At 35.5% G+C, this 20,217-nt stretch overlaps 1 protein-coding gene across 1 annotated transcript in view; it reads left to right on the plus strand.

Annotated features, from left to right (window-relative positions):
- LOC125819829 (protein ANTHESIS POMOTING FACTOR 1) overlaps positions 1 to 20,217 on the plus strand; it is a 259,792-nt gene that overhangs the window by 228,353 nt on the left and 11,222 nt on the right.

Here is a 20,217-nt window from a genome sequence, read left to right on the forward strand (position 1 = left end):
TACCAAATATGTTAGCAAGCATAACATCATAAGAGCTTAATATAAGGACTAGTCAATATAAGACATAACCCATAATCATATGAAATACTTCATGCAACATCAATTGTAAGCAGAAGAAACAATATCATAATAAGAAGCAAAGTCTCCAACATAAGCATCATATAAGCATTACTCAACTCCTAGTCAATTCTAATCATAATGAGACCACTCTCAAGTAACCTCAAAGCATACATGTTCCATGCATGAATAGCATCCCATAATACCATCCAAGCTAAGTACCCCTTTTTGGTCATCTTAATCATAGTTTATATGCATAGTCAAGATCTAGGCCTTCATATACTAAGAGCACCATACTTCTAAGTAACCTCAAAGCATACTTGTGCAATGCATGAAAAGCATCCCATAATACCATTCACACTAAGCATAACCTTGAAGTCACCATACGCATACTTACCACTCATTGGTCTCATTCTTAGCTTACTTCATAACCAAGGGAATCTCTCACCTTTAGTCAATCATAACATAACAAGAACGGAAACTATAGAACAATCCTATATAAGCATAAATCATACAAGAGAAACACCTCATGAGTCACCTTAAGGCATGTTTGTGCCATGCAAGAACAAGACCCCATAATCCTACCCATGCTAAGCTAGACATGTTAGGTTCATCATTCATGTTTATCACTCTTAACATCATAAAGATAAAGGAAATCACCACTAGTCATGAATGTATTGGAGGCCTCTAAAGCTACAATCGAAACTAATCATGCTAATGTTCATGAATGCAAGGGGGAGTCACCTTAAGGAATATATGTTTAGTTCATCATGAAGGACAAGGGGAGTCACCTCAAGCAACGCATATCATGGAATCATAAATACAAGGGTACTCACCTCTAGTCATACATATTAATGAATTACAAAGACAAAGGGAGTCATCACTAGTCATACATATCAATTAATCATAGGTATTTGCCTCCACGCTTATTTTAATGGGATATAGGTATTCACCTCCATATCCATTTTAATGTGTAATGTAGGTATTCGCCTCCACATCATCACATAAAGATCATAGGTAATTGCCTCCATGATCAACCTAAAGGCTAATGGGTAATCACCGCATGCCTTGGGAGTCACAAATATGTAAAGGGTAATCACCTCACACTCCCCATGCTTAACTAATTAGGAATAAGGGAACTTACCTCACATTCCTATGATGTAAAGGTCTTTTAGGGGAATCACCCCAAGCCTCATCACGTCTCATAGTCATAGGACTTAGATTCATTTTACGTGAGAATAGACTTTCAACCTAGAATAACTCTATGTGAGAGAACCTTTCATGTCATGTCATATCATATTCATGCATAATACCATATCTAGAATTCTACATTAGACATGGATATCATCATGACTCAAGTGATTCTATCACTTCATACATCCAAGCATTCATAAGGTAGATTAGGTAGGTAAAGGTCTTCCACCATAACTCTATCCATTGAGCTTCTTATCTTAAATAGACTTTACTCTCAAAGCCATAACATGCCTAGTTCATCAATGATTTTACTCTCAAAACCCTAATGATCAACATTCATGACTACAAGACTTACACTCAAAGATTTACTTCTTACTATCATCATTCATACCTAAATTTCAAGGTATTCTAATTACATTGTTCATTATCAAGTGATTCTTGACACAATTCATCATAAAGGTTCAACTTCAACTTTACTAGTCAAGATCCATCATATTCACATCATTCTAATTCAATTCATGTCTATATGTTTGTATTATTAATCGATTACTACTCATAGCACTAATTCTAGAAGATCACCTAAGAATCATCAAATTCACCTTTCATGGCATAAACCCACATAATACCAAATTTATCAATTAGGCTAGGGTTAATCATGGAAATCACATAAATTCATCATAGTATCATAATTCAATACAAAATTAATCATAATTAAGTATTATCCATGTAACACCCCGTATTCGAAACAGACGAAAATGCAGATTTTGAGAAGTTGCAGGTGCAACTTACGGTCACCATCCGCGGACCGTAGGTCAGACCACGGCCCGTGCTGGTGGTCCGTGGTTCACCACTGCAACCCCTCCCCAGCTAGCTCAGAAAATTGGTTAAGTCTCGACTCACGGACAGACCCACGGTCCGTAGATCAGACCACGGTCCGTGGTCTGTGTCCGTGGATCAAGACCTCTTTTACCAGCCTCTGACACAAACTACGGTCGACCAGCACGGACCGTCATTCGATCCACGGTCCGTAGGTCTGACCGTAGATCGAAGGATAGCAGCCAGTTAGCTGAAAATTCTGATGGGTCAACTTCAGATGGTCATAACTTTTAGCAAAAAAATGAATTATGTGTCCCATGACCTATGGTTAGATATATAATTGAATTATCTTTCCAACGCCACCAAGTTTTCTAAATTCCGACCTCCGAGTAAAAAGTTATGCCCGTTTTAGTGAAGGCCTGTCGAACAGGCTTGACTTACGGAAGCAATCTACGGACCGTAGATTGACCTACGGCCAGTAGGTCCATTCCGTAGATCACTCCGACAGCAGTTAATTCAGGGGTCCTTTGGTCTTTTCCTATTTCGTTTAACCCCTAAGATACGTCGTTTAGACCCTAAATCATGAGGTTTTAATTAGTTTAAGCCTAGAAACATAACTAGAACTTACCTAAGTCAAATCATTAATCAAACTTAGAAGAATTAGAAGCAAGAGAGGAGAAAAAGGTCAAGAACCCTAGTTCAAGAACGCAGCGAGGTTTCTTCAGTTCCAGCCCCGAAATCGAAAGATTTCTCCGTGGAATTCGTCACCAGGTATGTAGGATTTCACTAGTGGGTTTCTTTCGCCCATTAGGTCCCTAGAATTCAGTCAGATTCTTGATTCCCTTATTATGAACAGACCTAGGGTTTCTAGAATTATAGCAGATCATCATGAATTAGTTATTTAAATGTTCCAAATCAGATTATCATGTTATTGCTCAGTTTATCGCATGAATTTCAGAACCCTAGCTATGTATTTCTTTAGTTCTTGAATTACACATGCTAGGTCAGATATTTCAGTATTCAGTTTTACATGCCTCAGTTTATGAATGCATCATTATCAGATTAATTGTTGCATTCTCAGTTTGCATGTTCAGTTCGAGCTATCCAGTATTCACAGAAATTCAGTCATAACCAGTTAACTACTTAATTCATTGGGAGTAGCATAATACCGAGTTGGACTAGGGTTTCAGCGTACCCATATAGTCCCAGAACTATGAGCCACGTAGGTGTAAGTCCCCTCTGTGGGCAACATCAGTTTAGTGATCACGCCAGCATGCCTTTATACCTCTGGCAGGGTATATTGGGTCCTCTCGATGGGGCGTATACATCGGACTCCACATTTAGCTCATGTGGTTTTATGTCGGTTATTAGTAGCTCCCACAATTCAGTCATACTCTATTGCATTGACCATATTCCAGTACAGTCAGTATTCAGTCTCAGCATGTTATAAATTTGGTCATTGCATCAGTTAGCTCAGTATTCAGTATTTTCAGTATCTATATCATGTTCAGATTATTTCATTGCTTTATTGCTTTGTTCAGTTATATGTTCTTTCAGCTTTACTCTATCCTACATGCTCAGTACCCTTCAAGTACTGACGCATACGTGCGCTACATCTTCTCGTGATGTAGGTTCAGGTTCTCAGCATCCAGATCACGCTTAGATCGGTTCCCGATCTCCAGTTCAGCAGAATCAGTGGTGAGTCCTCATTCTCCGAGGACAATAGTCATGAGTTCTTTTCAGTATTTTAGTCCTTTAGTTTCAGTTTTGCTAGACTTAGTTGGGGCCTGTCCCAGCATTTCTAGTCAGTTTAGAGGCTTATTTCAGACATAGTTAGATTCAGCCTAGTATTTTGAGTTTGATATTTCTTTTGTATTAAACTCTCAGATTTGATATATTCAGCTATAGTATATGGGTATTCCCCATCTTTTCAGATTTATTTATGATTTAGCTTCCGCATCAGTTTATTTTCTTTAGTATGCTCATGATCATGCCAGCAGGGTTAGCTTGGGATCACTTGTGGTCCTACGTCCCGTGTCCGCGTCTCGGGGGTAGCTCGGGGCGTGACAATCCACTTGATTGGAATCATACTTCCAACACTACCCACAATGTAGGAAGAAAGCCTAGCTAGATTGAGTTTTTCTTCACAATTGGGGGAAATCTAGGTTGCTCAATGGGTGGAAGAACCCATAGATGAATAATCTAACATAATTCAAATCCCTCACCAAGCTTGCATCAATGGAAGAAATCTGCCCTAGCTTCATTCTCTTCTCCTTCTTCTTCTTCTTCTTCTTCTTCTTCTTCTTCTTCTTCTTATTCTTCACTTCTATAGAGAGAATTTATTGAGAGAATTTGGGGTCTTGGAAGAATGAATTAATTCACTTAGTTTAGGGGTCTATTAGGCTTATATAGGTGGTTTAATAACTAACTAACCAACCTCACTTATTCCGTAACTAATTACCAACTAACCCCTAATCCCCTACTTAATATAATTAAACGTCAAAACATCCCCCACCCACGAGACCCCGACCCACGGACCGTGGGTGGGTGTACAGGCCGTACTGCACCCTTTTGGGTGGTGTAATGTGGCTCAACCTGCAGGGGATAATCAAGCCTTGAACTCCATCAGTTGAGTAGCTTTGAGAGAAGTAGTATATTCAAGTTCTAAGTCTTGAGTATTGCGTTCCTAATCCCCTTTGAGATCATATTTCTAATCATGGGACTATTACATGTTACCCATGAAGTCCTTGAGTTGAGTAGTTCATGCTCACAATTTCGCATGAACCATCTGAGTTGAGCATTCTTGAAATGAGTAGTATCATTTAAGTTCTTGAGTTTCAAATATTGAGTTCTATCTATAGTTATTGAAAACCTTGCATTGAGTCGTTCACGTCCAGAATTCGGCATGAACCATACTTTAAGAAGTCTTTTACAAATGTTTCAACTTTGTTTAAAGACTTAATCTTTGAGTTGAGTAAAGAGTAAGGGTAAAGTTCATTTCTTCAAAGATTATACGGGAACTAAGTATTCCCAAGAGTTAAAATGTTTTCACATTTGAACAAGAAAGGAAACATCGATTTCCAAGAGAGCCTTTGAGCTAGTTTTTGAGTAATTATCTCCTAGCACAGAAAGAGTTTTGTTTTTAAAACATATGAGTTGAGTATATTTTGGGAGTAGTATTGAGCACCGATATGGGGACGCGAGTTCATAATAACTCAAGTCTCCATAAACCATGTAGCCATCATGGGTAGAAAGGATCATACTTTTTAGATGACTCCTTAGTGCTTTTTAGCATAGACTAATGGATCCACTTAGTTAAGGCATTCTATATGATGGCAAAAGGACAATTCTGGCAGCATAGGTAAGACGTTGTATCATAACTTAGGCTCATAGTGGTGGTTGTCGGTTAGAGAAACTCCCACAGAGTTATATTGTATTTTTATATACACATTAAGTATTATTGTGTTTTTCAATACATTGAGTTGATATCCACAGTTTTATAGCTTTCCACATATATTGTATCTTTTACAATTGCTTTATCCTTGAGTATCATGAGGTGAGTCTTTCGAGATCTTGAGTTGAGTACCTTCAAGTTTAGTATCTTGAGTTAAGTATCTTGAGTTGATCTGTGCTTCATTATGTCGAGTACCTTATTATTGAGTTTCACTGAGTTGAGAACCTTATTACTAAGTTGAATATCTTATCCTTAAGTACTTCACAGTTGAGTAAGTTTGAGTAGTTTTGAGTATCCTTGAGTATTCCTTGAGTTGAGTAAGTTTGAGAAGAGGTAAGTATGTTTCCCTTTTTATCAAGTTTCAAGCTTATGTTATGTTTTATAATTCCCCTTACATGCTCGTACATTCCATGTACTGAGCCATTTGGCCTGCATCCTTTCATGATGCAGATTCAGGTATTTAGGATCATTAACAAGAGCTTCATTGATACCACATGGAGTACGAGTTATCTATGATGAGCCTCCTTGCTTCCGGAGGATTTTATTTACTTTTCAGTTATATTAGTTGTTAGGATGTCGTGGGTCTTGTCCTAACTTCCATCTTTGTCAGTTAGAGGCTTCAAAGATAGATAGTAGAGTTTGAGAAGTCTGTTTCATTTATCTTATTAAATGTATTTGAGTTGCCTATTGTTGGCTACCTGAATATTCTATTTTTATTCAGAGTTATTCATTTGAGTTAAAGATTTGTAAGTTTCATGAATTTTATTTAGTTTTTAAGCTTTGTATGCTTAAGAGTCTTCCGCTTGTAGTCGGATGAGGGTTTGCTTGGGGACAATTAATGGTTCTCGAGTGTCGGCCACGTCCAGAGTGTAGACTCGGGTCGTGACAAAACCAATGTAAAACTAAAAAACAAATATTCAACATTATTGTCATTCTTAGTGTTGGATTAATTAATTTTGTTAGCATAGTATTGATTTGATTTCTAATTGAGCTTCATTAGAGTTATAAATATCTATGGACTATAACCTTTATTGGACCATTTAAAATTCTAAGTCTTAAAAAACTTGAATAATATGTTAAAAGTAAAAAATTATGAAAATGGATAAGTAATATCTAGAAATTACATCAAAGTAAATACTTTTATGTATAAATTTTTTTAAAAAAATTATATATATAATGTCGGGTTGATTTGGTCTCAGGTTGACTTTTTTTAGTTAAAACCAAACCAACCCAAGTATAGTCGGGTTTTATTTTCAATACCAAACCAAGTCAAACAAAACCATTAATCGGATTTTTTTCGCTTTGACTTGGTTTGTAGTTTGATTCGGTTTTCGGTTCGATTTTGTACATCCCTATAGATTGGACTTTGGATTTCCTCGACTAAGAGCAAGATAAATTCTTATCATAACACAGTTTCAATCCTATATAGTTTATTTTGTTTAATATTGTTTAATAATGGAGAAACTTGTGTTACAAGAAAATAAGTTGTTGTTAGGAAGGTGGGAGTTCTCAGTTTTCACCCTTTGAAACTGATCCAAGAAAGCTAAGACTTTTGTTAAAGTTTTTTATATATCACGTGAGTTGCACATGATGAAGCTTCTGTTTAATTTGACAGATTTTTGTTGGGTCATTAATTTCTTTAGGGTTAAAGACTAAGGGCCCATTTGGCCATGTGATATGGAATCATGATATGATATCATAATATGAAATCATGAGATGAAGTTGAAGTTTTGTTTGGACATGCAAAATGGAATATTTATGTTGTTTATTTTCTCATAAATATAAGAATCTCATAAGTTGTAAAACTATTAAAATAAATTCCAATTGTTTATTCAATCTTATCAAATAAAGAAAAATTATAAAATCGCATAATAAATTATTACAAAGCTATTTATTCTCCACTTAATTAATTGTTTCATCTAACTTTAATTCAATAAAAAATTGAGCATAAATTGTAGTGTACTAGTCCTTAATATAATCCTCCCACATAGTACGGACAATCTTATCTCATTGAACTTACATTTTTCGATCATTTGACCGAGAAGACGAACTAACATTGTTATTTTGAATCATTTGTTGGTTAATATCATTCGCAACTATATTTTCATGCTCATAGACCATAAATATTTCATCACCCCTTTGGTATTATCGCAAATAATTATGTAACATTGTACAAGTTATGATAATTTTCACGTGTGTGTCAATATCATATGTTTCATGCCTTGTTTCACTTATGTGCAATTTCACATTTTCAATGCATTAATTTCATGCTAAAATCAAACATATTGGAAGTAGTGATTATCAAAAATACATCACCAATTTTGCTTTTTTCTTATTAAATTGCTTTAAACATTTTCATATTGAGCCGAAAGAGAAGTTTTTTATTATGAAAAAACAAAAAAGTATTACTCCCTCCGTTTATTTATATTCACCAAATCAATTCTTACTTTATCATCTATATTCACCAAATTGAAAGTAATAATAAATTTTATGTTGGTGAGAATAATAATTTTTAAAAAGTAATGATGTGAATATTTAATTTATTTACATATGAAATAAATGTTTAGTAGATATAATGTGGGGTTATTTTTAACAAAATATAAACTTGTAGGTCAACTTTTGTATTTAAAAATTTTCAAATCATGATATGAAATTCCCATATTATGATTTTGGGATAATTTCAGAGACCTCCCTTCAGATTTCACTCTATAACACTCATTTTCCCTGTGGTTTACGATATTACGTCTACCTCTCTTATTTTCATTTTCTTGTAACCATTCTTTAAACCTATTTAAAATAAATATAAATTAATTTAGATTTGACATTTTTACCCTTCTATGTATTAATTTCTTCATATTAATAAATATTATATAAAAAATACTCATTTAACAAATACTTTAAAAATAAATCAGCACAAATAAATTTTCTTAAGAATTAAAAGTCTTCTTCTCTTCCAACTTCCACTCTATCGGTCTTGTTCAAAGTTCCAGCCATCTTCCCTGCAAAAGCAAGCAAATTAGGTATTCTTCTGCAAAACTCATATCATCACTGCTGCAATCAACGATTATGTCGTCACTTTAGAAATTACAAATTCAATTGCTTTGAGAAATAATAGCTTCCTCCATTATTGACCATTCATGCAAGCTTAGTTCTAATTTTCAACAATTTATCTCTATTTCTTGGATCATATTTCTTCTTAGCTTGTGGAAATGTTTATCTAGAACAAAATCTGATCATTCTTATCGAATTTCTCTCTTGGGGTTATCTTCGATTTGAAGAAATTGTTGCCAGAAAATGATGGGTTATTGTGGGGAAAAATCATCAGTGAATTGGTAAAGGTGAAATGAAGATGAAGAGTTAATATTTGGTGAAAATGGTGGGTCAGCTTGAATGAAGACTTTGATCTTTGTTTGATAAAAAAAAAAAAAAAACACACACACACACACACACACACACACATATATATATATATATAGTATTAATGTATTTGTGCTGATTTATTTTTAAAGTATTTGTTAAATAAGTTTTTTTATATAATATTTATTAATATGAAGAAATTAATATAAAGATGGGTAAAAATGTCAAATCTAAATTAATTTATATTTATTGTAAATGGTTACAAGAAAATGAAAATAAGGGAGGTAGACGTAATATCGTAAACCACAGGGCAAGAGAGTGTTATAGAGCTAAACCTGGAGGGAGGTCTCTGAAATTATCCCTATGATTTTTGGAGAATATGGTATTCCATCTCATGATATGAAATCATGAGATGGAATTAGCGTGAAACTGCATGTCCAAATGTTGATTCCATCTCATGATTTCATATCGTGATATGGTATCAAATGGCCAAAAGCCTACTAAATTGATAAGCACTTAGCATAGATAAAAGACCTTTTCCACAAGAAAAAAATATAAAGTAACATTGAAGTCATTCCAAATTTTCAAAAATACATCTTAACTATTTTAGTGTCCTATTACCCACTGAACAATTTTAAACTGATATTATTACATAATTATTTGATCAGTTTCAGATTTTTAAAAGCAATTGCTATGACGCACCAATTTAATGTATATAATTTTTTCAATTTAAGCTTTTATTTATCCTTTTTTTTTTCCTCACTCACACTTTTTGATATATATTGTTGCTACAGTAAATCATACTTTGTACAATTATTATTAATTGTAGCAACATATCTTATGGAAAAGTATAATCTAAAATAAATTATACTTTGTACACCTAAAATTTGTTGCTACAATTAATAATTTTCCATATTTTCATATATATATGTTGTTACAATGAATAGTTTTCCATATTCTTCATATATATTGACTTCAAAAGTAAATCCTTCTCAATTGGTAAGTTAATTAAACATTTTCCATTAAGAAGATACTTACTATGAATTTTCATTGTTACTATAATGTTTGAGGTTCTACCATTATAAAAGAATGGTAGAGTGACTACTTTATTCACCACAAAATTATTCAATGGAAAATTTTGGTGCATCGTTTCGTTGTTCTATTTTTCTCATTATTTGCATTTATGGTATGTATTCATCTACAATTTTTCTCATTAACATTTGTTCCAAATTAAATTAATGTATTCGACTAAACTTGTAATCCGTAATCTTGATCTTGCAGACATGTTGATGATGAAACAAGTGAATGGTGATGGTACATGTGATGAATGTTTTCCTTGTTCTATTCCTTGTTCACAACAATCACCACCTTGTGGAACATTTTGTAAACAATGTCATGGACAACACATTTAGTGGGATCTATTAACAGATAATAGATGTTACCCTTTTGTTTAGGAGTCTGTTATTAATTTTCAGTATTTCAGCCATATGATGATATCCATAGTTAGTCCTCTTTACTGTTTAGGACTTTAATCGTTTCCTGTAATCTAGATTTCTGTTGGTACTGTACTTTATCAGTTTGTATTGGTTCTATTTAAAGAGTAGGTTGTACATGAATAAAAATATTTTTCTCTTCCATATCTCATACCCTTTACATGGTATCAAGAGCTTTTCTTCTCCTCACAGAGTTTTAAGTTCCTTATTGCCCACTCACCACCAATGGCACCCTCAGTTACCAGTTCTAATGCAACTACCACAACAACCATTGTTCAATTCAACTCGGTTACCCAACTTCCAATTAGACTTGCTGGCAGCCACAACTTCTCATTGTGGAAGTCCCAACTGTCCATGCTCATGAGAGGACACAATCTTTATGGTCATCTAGATAGGACTATCCCTGCTCCTGTTGAGACCACCACCACCAACAACCTAATAATTTCCAACCCCGATTATGTTAATTAGTGTCACCAGGACCAGTTAATCCAAAACGCAATTTTAGCATCAGTAGATCCCACTCTTGCTTCTATTGTAGCTATTGCAACCACAGCCAAAGCAGCCTGAGATTCCCTCCATATGACTTATGCCAATAAGTCACAAACTCACATATTCAACTTACGAGATCGCCTCACTCGTCTCACGAAAGAGAGTCAACCTGTAACGGACTATCTCAACCAAGTTAGATCTCTCTGCGTTGAGCTTGTGATTGCAAGAGCTCCTGTCACCAATGTCGAACTCATTGTCAAGATTTTCACTGGTCTTGGACCTGAATATCACAAAATCTTTGCAGCAATTCGAGCACGTGACACTCCAATTTCATATGCTGAACTTTTTGAAAATTTAGCGATCACAAGCTTTTCCACAAAAACAATGTTCCACCTCAATCCACTATAATTATTGTTGTTGTTGCTCAAAAGTCCATCTCTCAAACGTGGACCAGCGCCATCAACACTAATAGGTGTTCAAACAACAACCAGCAACATTCTCAGTCAGGGCGCAATCATCACACTAATTCGCAAGAAGTCCACTTAGTGTGTCAGTTATGTGACCGACCTAGACACTCTGCGCGCGTTTGTCGCTCTCGGTCTCATAATCATTTTCAAGCACGAGCCAACTTTGCTAGACAACAAATATAGCAATTTGCCCCATTGATAGTCGATTCAGGCGCGTTGCATCGGATGCGCACGATCTCAACAACGTTGCTGACTACAATGGTCTGGAGAAAATTGCTATGGGAAATGGTAACACCATACCAATCTCTCACACTGGTAACACTGATTTATCTACATCTGATTCTAGCTTTCAATTATCCAATATACTTTGCTCCCCTTCCATTTCCAGTAACTTGATTTTAGTTTCTCAATTTTGTCGTGACAATAATACATCTATTGAAATCTTTCCATTCTCTTATCTTGTGAAAGATCTTAGTACAGGGGTGTCGTTATTAGTTCAAGGGCGGAGTAGGGGACTCCTCTATGAGTGGCCGCTAGACAATCCTATTTCTTCTCAATCTCAATGCAATTTGGCTGTGTCTTTCGATATGTGGCATCGACGTTTGGGGCATCCAACACTCCGTACTTTAGATTTGTTTTGAATAAATTCTCCATTCCTATTAAGCAAGACTCTCTTTCCATTTGTAATTCATGTTAATCAAATAAAAGCCACAGGCAATCTTTTTCAAAAAATTCTTTGCAGAGTCACATGCCTCTCCAAATTATTTACAGTGATTTGTTGGGCCAGTCACCAGTTTTATCTGTCGATAGGAAAAGTTATTATGTTTTGTTTGTGGATCAGTTTTCAAAATACATGTGGCTCCACACGATTCAGTCCAAACATGAGGTTTTAGATATTTTCAAAACACGGCATCCATTGCTTGAACATCGGTTTCAAACAAAAATATTGTCTTTTTTATACCGACGGAGAAGGTGAATTTCAGAGTTTAACTTTTTATTTGAAATCTCAGGGCATTGAACACTTAATATCCCCACTTTATATGCCACAAAGAGTTGATGTAGTTGAAAGAAAATATCGTCATGTTGTTGAGACTGCAAAAACTCTAATGCATCAAGCCTCTTTACCATCCACCTTTTGAAGTTTTGCATGTCATCAAGTTATTATCCGTGGTTAAAACCATACACAACATAAGCTTGATTCGAAATCAAATCCCTGTGTCTATTTGGGATGTTCAAATAAATATTATTGTCATCAATGCTTTGACCCGACCACCTCCAAAGTTATCTTTCTAGAGATGTAGTATTTTTTTTAAACTAGTTACCCTTTTACCAATATTTTTTCTAAATATAAAAATCAACATTTGAAAATTTCTTGGGATGACTTATCTCCTTCAACAGAGATGCACAATGATATCCCAGCAGCACCACATTATTTTGAACTACCTCAGCCATTGTCTACGGATGCTCAAAGGTATCTCTATGTTCCTTTGTCACTAGCGTCGCTAAGATCAGGTACATCTCTACCTTCTCTCAACAATCTAGCAAACACCTCTACTACTCCCTGCCCACTCAATCCACTCCTATTTCTCTATCTCTGGTGACTACCAGTAAGCCACCCATCACCCGAACCTATATATGTCAAACTTCTACAGTTACCACATCTGTTCAAACCCTCAACTCCCACCACTACCGCAACCATACATACGTTCTCACCCAATGGTTACTCGCTCACAAATAAATAGCCTCAAACCCAAGAGTTTTCTTGTTAAAACCAATCCCTCTCCATCAATTCCACGCTCCTTTCGTCAAGAACAACTCTATCCCCAATGGCAAGAAGCAATGAAAGCAGAATATGATGCTCTAATCAGAAACCAGACATGGTATTTGGTCGCTAATGATCCCTCTCGGAATGTTGTGGATTGTAAATGGTTGTTTAGAATTAAGCATAAACCTGATTGAAGCATTGATAGGTATAAATCTTACCTAGTAGCCAAAGGCTTCACACAAAGACCTGGGTTAGATTATCATTCCACATTCAGCCATGTTGTCAAGCCTACAACAGTTCGCTTAGTCCTTGCAATTGCTACTCAACACTCCAGGCATATTCATCAGTTAGATGTCAATAATGCCTTTCTGCAAGGTAGTCTTGAAGAAGACGTGTACATGCTGCCCTCCTGGTTTTGAGTCCTCTCACTATTCAACATACATTTTCAAGCTCAAAAAGGTCATACACGGACTTAAGCAGGCTCCTAGGGCCTGGTACACTCATCACCTACTTGACAAGTATTGGGTTTGTTAAATCAAAATCTGACTCGTCTTTGTTTATCTTTCATAATTGTGGTGTTACTGTATACATTCTCATATATGTTGATGACATAATTATTACAGGCAGTATTCAAGGAAGTGTTAGGTCTGTAATTACAGCACTTTCCTTACGATTTTCTCTCAAATATCTTGGCCTCTTGCATTATTTATTGGGTATTGAATTGATATCCACACCAACTGCCATCTTTTTGTCTCAACAAAAATATGTCATCGATCTTCTGGATGAATTGCATATGACTGATTGCAAGGGCGTTCCAACACCAATGACATCACCCTGCACCTTCGTTGATTATGTAGTTGACATTTCTCTTTACAGAAGAGTCATTGGTAAGCTTCACTACAAATCCTTCATTAGGCCTGACATTGGGTTTGTTGTGAGTAAACTGTCTTAGTTTATGCATAATCCCGAAGTGTCTCACTGGAAAGCTATCAAACGTTTGATGCGCTACTTGAAACACACAAGCACATTGAGAGTTCAGCTCAGTCGCGAACTAGCAGACCGGTTACTTGCTTATTCTAACTCTGATTGGGCTGGAGATCCACAAGATAGAGCATCAACAACAAGTTATGTTATCTACCTTGGGAACTCACCATTCTCTTGGTCTTCTAAAAAAAAGTTGGTCTCCCACTCATCTACAAAAGCCGAGTACCAATTTTTTGTTGTTGCTATTTCTGAAGTCAATTGGCTAACGAATTTGCTTCAGAAGCTTCACCTATCATTGTCTGTTTCACCAACTATTTTCTGTGACAATATTAGCACCACCTACATTTGTGCTAACCCTATTTTTCACAGTAGGATGAAGAATATAGCCATTGACTTTCATTTTGTTCGTGAGCAAGTTCTACAGAAGGCACTTGAGGTTCATCACCTTCACTTTGCTGATCAAGTCGTTGATGTCCTCACCAAGCCTCTTCACCGCACAACTTTTCAATGCCATTTCCACAAGTTGGGTCCTGTTCCAGTTACCCCCAACTTGTGGGGGCATATTAACGGATAATAGATGTTACCCTTTTGTTTAGGAGTCTGTTATTAGTTTCCTGTATTTCATCCATATGATGATATCCATAGTTAGGCGTCTTTATTATTTAGGACTTTAATCGCTTCCTGTAATCTAGGTTTAGGTTGTTGTACTTTATCAGTTTGTACTGGACCTATTTAAATAGAAGGTTGTACGTGAATAAAAATATATTTCTCTTGTATATCTCATACCCTTTACAGGATAAAGGTGTGATGATGAAGGCCAAGGACATTTTACATGTGTTTGCACCATCAATATACCTTGTCATCCACTTACTTAGTTATTAGAAATTATATAAATTTTTAGTCTCTTCTAAAGAGAATAAAAGATGAATGAAAAGTTATGTTTTTATTTCATATTTTCTTGTATTTGTAATTGCATCGCTCTCTCTCTATATATATATATTATTATTTTTTAAATTTGGGATTAATCTAATGACCTAATTCTGAAGCCAAGTGATTTGAATTGAGGAAAATCATAAAAATCATAAGAAATAAGAAAATAATGTTTATCTGTATGACTATATCTATAAACATTTTTAAAAAAATTACACTATAAATATTTTTAAAAAATATAGCCAAAATATAGAAGATATAATGTTTTAAGCACTAAAATAAAATAACAAATAATTCGATACTATGATTAAATTACTTTGATACACCATGGAATCATGGAACAATGTGAAACGAACGAATTATACATTAATTTAAGAATCAAAATCAACTAGATACATTAAAAGATCCGCTGAAAGCAACAACAACAAAATTGATCAGCTAAAAGTAAAAAAAAAAATGACGAAGAAATCCTTCCACACTTTCTCTTTTGCTCTGTATGAACTCTTGGAGCTTTTTCTTCATTTTCAACAATGACGTCACTCATGGATCTCGACCCAAAGCCTTTACCGGAGCCACCAACAAAGGAATTATACATTAATATAAGAAACAAAAACAACTAGATACATTAAAAAAACTGAACTCATATGTATCAAAAAAAGATGAACAACAAAAAATTGAGAAAATAAATCAACAATCTGATTTGTTAAAAGTAAGAAAAATGATGAAGAAATCCATCTACACTTTTTCTTTTGCTCTATATCAACTTCTGAAGCTTATTCACTTTCAACAATGGCGTCACCCATAGATCTCAACCCTAAGCCCTTACCAGAGTGTCACACCCCGAGCCTACACCTTGTACGTGACTGGCACTCGAGAACCATTGATGGCCCCAAGCGAACCCTTGGCCTGGCTTAATTCTTAGCGGAAGACTTACTCATAATAAAAGCACTTTAAAACGTAACTATAACTCAAATGATAACTTAGAATGTGTTAAAAATAAACATTCAACTAGCCAAAATGGCAGCTCAAGTCTCATACATCAATAATTGAAATGGAAAAACTCATGAACTAAAAATGTCTAACTATTTATGAAGCCTCTACTAACTTAGATGGATGTCGGGACAAGACCCATGACATCCTAACAATAAGAATGAAATGATAAAGTAAACAATGGATCCCCCAGAATGCAAGGAGGCTCACCAACAACTCTGAAGTTCAACTGGATCAACGAAGCGCTGGATGCTGATCCTGGTTACCTGTATCTGCATCATAAAATGATGTCGGCCAAATGGCGTCAGTACATAGAATGTATGAGCATGTGAGGAGAAATCTAAAACAAGACATAAGCTTGAACTGGAACTAAAAGAAACACTTACCTCGTCTCAACTCAACTCAACTCATTTAAATATAAAGCAGCGATAAAGATGCAGTATAAAGAAAAAAAATTAAACAATACATAGCAACTCATTGTATTGAAACAATACAATAATAACTTAGTTTTGTATATAAAAATACAAGTAACTCTGTGGGAGATTCTCTAACCGACAACCATCACTATGAGTTATTTGATGATACATCATCTATCCCACGCTGCCAGAACTGTCATATACCTTGCCGGGGTATAGAACCTACTACTAAGTGGATCCACTAGTTTATGCTAAAAACCATTAAGGAATCATCTAAAAAGTATGATCATTTCTACCCATGCTGGCTACATGGTTTATGGAGACTTTGAGTTATCTGAACTCGTCCCCATATCGGTGCTCAATACTACTCCCAAAATGTAACTACATTATATGTTTAAAAACATAACTCTTTCTGTGGTTTGAGATTATTACTCAAAAATCTTTATCTTAGAAGAGATGGTACTAAAACTGCTCATGAAAACTCTTTTGGAAATCGGTGCTTCCTATCATCTTAAATGTGAAAACATTTACTCTAGGAAATACTTAGTTCTCATATATCATTTTAAAGAAAATGAACTCAGTTCTACTTTTCCTCAAACTCAATTCTGAAGTCTTAAAACAAGTTTAAAATGATTGTATAAAACTTTTTGAAAAGACTCAAAGAACTCTCTCGACTTAACTCTTAACTCTACCTTGAAGTAGAATTATGAATTCAAGGTGAAGATTTATTATAGGAAGGGTGTTGTGATAATTAAATGAGTTTTAGATAGTTAATAATGAGAAACGGTTGGAAAATATTGTTTGGGGAACAAGTCCGCGACGTGGAGATGAATTATAATATTTGGTCGCGAAATAATTTTTGAAACAGTGGAGTCCTCATTTTCTCCGCTATGTGGAGAGGAAAGTTTCACTTCTGAGGAATAGGTCCGTGTCACAGACCTGGTTATTTTCTGCCCAATCTTTTCTTACTCATTTTTTTACCCTAATTTGCCTAGAATCGAATGGTTTCTTTCCCAATCACTTAGATTCGAATACTCAACTTATGTACACGATAATCTACTCCAAACTACGCTCAATTCACTAACTTTTATCTGAAGAACTCATCCAATCCATCCTAATTCAAGAACGGAAACAATACTTTCAAAGAACTGTAATCAAGAACATCAAACTTTCAACTTTCTAGGATGAAATTATGCTGAAAAAATATGATTGACGTGTGGGTGAATGAACCCAATGCTATGTGAACTCGCATACCTCTTAGGGATCAAACCCTTGGTGAAATCCGCAACGAAACCTCAAGAACTTGACGAAACCTTGACATTTCTCCTATTTTCTCCTCTTGAACTCTTTTCTAAAACCCTAGCATGAATTATGATTGTGTAAACTAAACAAATCAGTTTAGACCCTAAAATGAAAAAAAATCTGATAGGGTAAGGAAAAGACCAAAATACCCCTCATATTTTTGCGTAACTTTCCTTAACTGGACAGCCCAACTTTAACGGGCATATCTCCTTCATAGAAGCTCAAAAATTAGCAAACTCAGTGGCGTTGGAAAGAGGATTCCAAGACCTTTTATTTGATATCTTATGGGCCACCTAAATCATCCTTTACTGAAAGTTATGGTCGTTTGAAGTTGACCCACTACTCATAACTTATGCATAACTTGCAAAATTTCGGATTTTTCTATTTCCAATCTAGTTCTTTCTATTCTTATCTCTTTCAAATACAGAGGTGTTACAATATCTCCCCCTTGGGAACATTCGTCCTCGAATGAGATTACTCTAAGTAGACTAAGGGTGGTAACATCTGACACCCAGTTCAAACACTCAATATGCAAAGTAACAGAACATTTCAACTTAAATAAATACCAAGAAAAGGATTAGTACCTTAATTTGGAATTTCTCCAGACTCAAAGAGATCTGGGTATCTCTTTTTCATATCCTCCTCAGCTTCCTAAGTAGCTTCATCAACAAACTGATTCCTCCATAGAACCTTGACTGATGCTACCTCCTTGGTTCTCAACTTGCGAACCTGGCAATCTAGAATCTGAATTGGAATCTCTTCATAAGATAAGCTATCCTTAATACCAACATCTTCAGTAGGTATGATAAGTGAAGGATCGCCCATACACTTTTTCAAAATAGAAATGTGAAATAATAAATGGACCACTGCTAACTCTTGCGGTAGCTCCAACTCATAAGCCACATTACCGATCCTCTTGGATATTCTATAAGGACCAATATACTAAGGACTAAGTTTCCCCTTCCTACCAAATCTTATAAAACCCTTCATGGGTGAAATCTTCAAATAAACGCAATCATCTACTTCAAACTCTAAGTCCTTTTTCCAAACATCTCTATAGGACTTCTGACGACTCTGCGTTGTTTTCAACCTCTTTTGAATAATCTTCATTTTCTCCATAGCTTGATGAACCAAATCCGGCCCTATCATCCCAGCTTCACCAACCTCAAACCATCTAATAGGAGATCTACATCTTCTCCCATAAAAAGCCATTTGGATGCTAGAGTGATAATTATTATTGTAAGCAAACTCTATGAGAGATAAGTGATTATCCCAATTACCCTTGAAATCGATCACACACGCCCTTTACATATCCTTTTAAGTTTGAATTGTGCGCTCTTGTTGACCATTTATCTGTGGATGAAAAGCAATACTTAGGTTCACCTTGGAACCCAAACCTTTCTGGATATACTTCCAGAATTGTGCGGTGAATCATACACCTCAATCTAAAATAATGGACACCAAAACTCCATGAAGTTTGACTACCTCTTGAATATAACTTAGCATAATCTTCTGCTAAATGGGTAGTCTTTACCGGTAAGAAATGGGTTGATTTAGTCATTTGATCTATAATTACCCAAATCGAATCATGTTTCTTGTGAGACCGTGGTAAACCTGTAATAAAATCCATATTGATCATCTCCCACTTCCATTTTGGAATATCTATGTTCTGAGCTATACCACCGAGCCTCTAGTGCTCTACCTTGACTTGTTGGCAATTCGGGCACTTAACAACGAACTATATGATACCCCTCTTCATACTACTCCACCTACAGACTTCTCTCAAGTCACGATACATCTTTGTGGAGCCCGAATGGATAGAATATTTGAAGCTATGAGCTTTCTCCATGATCCTCTCTTGGATTTCATCCACCTTTGGTACACAGAATCTACCTTGATACCTCAATACACCATTTACCCTTGTTCAAAAACTATCACTTTTTGATTATGAAAATTTTCCTTTAATTCAAGCAAAATAGGACCTTGGTCTTATTTCTCTTTCACCTCAGACACTAATGATGATTCAACCCCATTCATCACCACTACTCCTCCTTCATTGGAATCCATTAGTCGGTCTCCTAATCGTGCAAGTTTATGTGATGAATTTGAGATTTTGACTCATTTAAGGCTTTGTTTATATAGATTTAGTGTCCTCAAATGCTTCATTTTTTCCATAAACTAATGTTAAATCCTTGGTTTTTAGGTATATAGATTGAGGAAAAAAGAAAGGACACTAACAAGCAAAAAGGAACAAAACAAACTGAAGAAATGAAGAAAGGCAAGCTTGGGGATCGCCAAGGGAACTTGGTGAATCGTCGAGTGGCTATCTAACCACCTAAAATTCCAGTGTGCCAAGCCCTGAAGGAAAGAACCAACTCGGAGATGAAAAGGAGTAGTCGGTGGATTGCCAAGCGATTCTGCGAAGCAAAGATATATCTCCCAAAGTTACAGACCTCGAGGATGCTGAATGCCAAGGCGAAAAGGCGATGAAAGAGGTCAAAGG

Source organism: Solanum verrucosum, unplaced genomic scaffold, assembly GCF_900185275.1.
Source record: "Solanum verrucosum unplaced genomic scaffold, falcon-dt-bn FXZP01000239.1, whole genome shotgun sequence".
Lineage (NCBI taxonomy): Eukaryota > Viridiplantae > Streptophyta > Magnoliopsida > Solanales > Solanaceae > Solanum > Solanum verrucosum.